The sequence below is a fragment of the Cervus canadensis genome, chromosome 8, assembly GCF_019320065.1.
Source record: "Cervus canadensis isolate Bull #8, Minnesota chromosome 8, ASM1932006v1, whole genome shotgun sequence".
NCBI lineage: Eukaryota > Metazoa > Chordata > Mammalia > Artiodactyla > Cervidae > Cervus > Cervus canadensis.
This window is the reverse complement of record NC_057393.1, coordinates 35,211,439-35,215,156: the sequence shown is the minus strand read 5'-3', so window position 1 is coordinate 35,215,156 and position 3,718 is coordinate 35,211,439. Positions and strand designations below refer to the sequence as shown.

At 43.1% G+C, this 3,718-nt stretch overlaps 1 long non-coding RNA gene across 1 annotated transcript; it reads right to left on the bottom strand.

Moving 5' to 3' along the window:
* Positions 1–620: 620 nt before the first annotated feature.
* Positions 621–3,517, bottom strand: LOC122446124. The gene is made up of 3 exons (XR_006270780.1): positions 3,367–3,517; positions 1,719–1,916; positions 621–1,159 (listed from the first exon to the last, which is right to left on the bottom strand). It is a non-coding gene; the product is annotated as an uncharacterized LOC122446124 (long non-coding RNA).
* Positions 3,518–3,718: the final 201 nt, after the last annotated feature.

Here is a 3,718-nt window from a genome sequence, read left to right as displayed (position 1 = left end):
GACGATGACACACATGGACAAAGCACATTCTGCTTCTACAAAATTAACTCCTCATCAGGAAACTTAAAATGGAAAAATGGCTATAAACCAAACAGCTGGGGCTATGGGAAATCCAAGATGGCCACTTGGCTTTTCCTGGCTCCCTGACAAACCTCACTTTTATTTGATAGGATAAGCCTTTCCTGGCTGTAGGGTTAATATCTCACAATGGAAAAAAAAAAAGGTTAAAATACATTTTCTGCAATTTCCAGTGATCAGGGCACCCACTTTGCTGGGTCGTACAGACACTGGCAAAAATTTCATGAGCTTTCTGGAGACTACCACGTTCACTGATGTCCTTTGTCGTCAGGCAAGGGCCACAAAACAAAAGGATTGGTTACATGAGATTGAACAGCTAAATATGACTACAATTTTCATGACTTTTTGTCTGACATATTACTGGCTTCTAATCTTTGTTTTCAGATATTAAAAAACTCTTCTCCTCAGGTCACTGATGGTTTAAAATAATTTAGTGATTTATACCTGTGGGTAAAATTAAAACATTTTTCTTTTCTCTCTGTCTCATCCCTCCAGAAACTGGAGATGTTTGGGTTCTGAACAGTCTCATCAAGGTACAAAAAAGACTGTCTCCAGACATACACAAAAATCTCAGAGTATACTGGGGAGCCCAAACTCATATAGATGAGGAGATTAACAACAGGTTGGTGGATTTAGAAAATGCAGTGCTACTCTTAGGAGAAGAAGTACAAAATCTTAAATTACAAATACATTTAAAGTGTGACTGGAACATTACTACTTTTTGTGTGACATGCCCAGGAATATAACTAATCTAAACACTCCTGGGAAAAGGTTAGACAGCACTTGCAGGGCCATACGGCTGACAACTTTACTCTAGATATTAAAAAGCTACAGGCAAAAATCATTGGCATGCAGCATGCTTCTCTTAGACCATTACCAGGTGCAGATAGACTTCAAGGAATACAGAGGGCCTTAACTCATTGAGTCCTCTCAAGTGGATCAAAGACATCGGAGGTGATCTCACTGAACACTAGCTATGTTTTGCTGTTTCACTATAATCTTCTGTTTAGTCCTCAGATGCACACGAAAAACCCTCCGGGAACTAATGAAGAAAGAAGTTGCGAGATCAACATATCTTCTGCTACAAAAACAAAAGGGGGATATGCAGAGGTTAATAGTCAGCTGCCTGTTGCTCTGGCTAAGCCATGAAAAAAAATCACCATGGGAAAAGAATAAAAGCAAAATATAGCAATACAGCATAAACCAAATAAAAGTACATCAGGTTCATCAGTTGGGGTTGTCATGCCCTGCTAAGCTAAGGAAAAACATAGTGTGGACCTTGGAACGCCAGATCAGTGCAGATTCAGAACACTGCTTGTGCACACACTAAGATGTTTTCCCAAGGCATATATGGGTCTATGACCTCCAGCTAGGTGATAGCCCTTGTACAAGAAAATAACAAAGATAGTCTAAAGTAATCAATAAAATGGGAGATGTGACCAGAGACACAGGAGGCTGACTTCATCGTAACACAACAGATACTTTCTGCTTGCCAAGACACTAAATAAAAGTGATGTGGCTCCGAGGAGCAGGGCTCTTGACTCAAGAGGTCTTGAGTCCCCTGACCCCATCTTTAAAACTTTAATTCTGTCTCTTGTTTCTTTTCCCCAAACTGTACATCAACCACTTTCGATTCTTACCTGCTTTGCTGGCCGCAGCAATCCAGGACCAACCTCTGTGGTGCTTGTTTTTCTTCCATTTCCAGAGCACATTGTCTCATATGAGGTTGGTTGCTGTGAAATGGGGCTGGCAGGACACTATTTCTTCAACCAGGATGTTCTGTTCAGCAATATGAGGTTGTGCTATGAGGCATCTGAAATCTCCAGTTTGGTCCTGGGCTGGAAGGGGAGTGGAGGGCTGAAGTTCAGCCAGAGCTGGACTGGCTAAACTGGGCACCCTAGCTAGTATAGGGTCACATCAGCTCTGAGCATCTCAGTGTATTCACTTAGAGGGAGGTCTTTACATACTGCACAAAAGAGCTGTTTGTACCAGCAGGACTCCCCTGCAAACTCAGAGGTCCCCTTGGAAACCAGACTACTGACACTTGGATGAACATCAACTAAAATAATGTTAGTTTGCTTACTAAATATTTATTGAGCACCCACTATGTGCTAAACACTGTGCCTGACACTGCCAGAAGTGAATAAAGAAATTACAGTCGGGGGAGGTTGGGAAGTGATGCAGAAAGCAGGAATGTGGACAGGTATGACAAGTGCCACCTTAGGTGTGAGGGCGAAGGTGGTAGAAACATCCAACAGACGGCTAATATAAGGCTCAAAGGGTTGGAGGAGGCTTGGACAAGGGACTCACCACCAAGATGATGGAGTGATCATCATTGAAGGAGTGATCACAACAGCTAACATTTATTAAGCACATACTGTATACATCCATCCAGCCCTGTTCAGAGAGCCCTGCATGAGAACCCTCATTTAGTTCTTACAACACCCTATGAAGTAGACAACATTATTCTCTCCATTTTACAGATGAGGAAACATAGGCTCACAGTAAATGGTGGAGCTGGATTCAAATCAGAGCAGCTTGGTTCCAGACTAAAGGGGGAGTAAAGAGCCAAATCAGCCTTCAAGGCAAGGGCAAGTGCTGTGCAACAGCATAGAGGGAGGAATGATGCTCCCCAAGTCCTTTGAGGAACTCAAAGTGTCTGGAGGTGGGAACAGGAGTTCTGAGATAACACAGCTCCATCTGCAGGTTAGAAGGGAAACCAGAGGCAGGGGACAGTCTGCTGTTGACTGTCGATAATTAACTGTGTGACTCCTGTCATCTAACCCCTCCTGGCTTCAGTCTCTCCCTTTTGTAAAAGACAGTAATAACAATACCTGGGCTCTACCATAGAGAACGGCTATGGGTGTCAAATGGGAAAAATGCATGTAAACTTGATAGAAAAATGCAAATTCCTTCCCAGACTTGAGATTTCATCAGTATCATTTCCCCAGTAGCTTCAAAGATTTGCAAACCCTAATCAACAGCGTCAGGGCAGTAGCAAGAGACTTTGAAGTAGAGCCACAGGGTGGGGAAATAGACCCTCATCCTGTGTCCATCACTTGCATCCAAATTCACCACTAACTGTGTGATGCCAAGGCAAGCTACTCTCTCACCATCTCAACTCCATCATCTGGGCAATCGGGCTGATGATAGCATTCACCTTATAAGTTGCTGGGAGGAATAAATAGCACTTGTAATATGCTTAGGACAGCTCCCAGCACAGAGGAAAGACAAAACCATTAACAGCTATCATTTTTAACATCATTAAGAACTCTATTGGCTACTCACCCCATTCCTCCACATTCTATGTGATAAAAACACATGCAGATATTAGAAACCAGAGCTGATGAAGGTTTGCAACCCTACACAAGTGCACTGCTCTGGACATTCTTCCGGGCTCCCACAGGCTGGCAAGCAGCTGGCTCTCCATGCTGTCTGTCCTGGACGAAAATGCCCCAAAGAGGTAAAACACAGAGATCAAACACCATTTGTGCAAACCAGGCTGCTCTCCTCATTTTTAGACAGAATCTAAATATCTACTTTTGTATCTATTCCTCATTAGATGGTGAAATTCTCAAACGTGTCCTGGTGTCTAGCCTGGTACCGGCACGTAGTAGACAGTTGATAGATGCATGTGAAT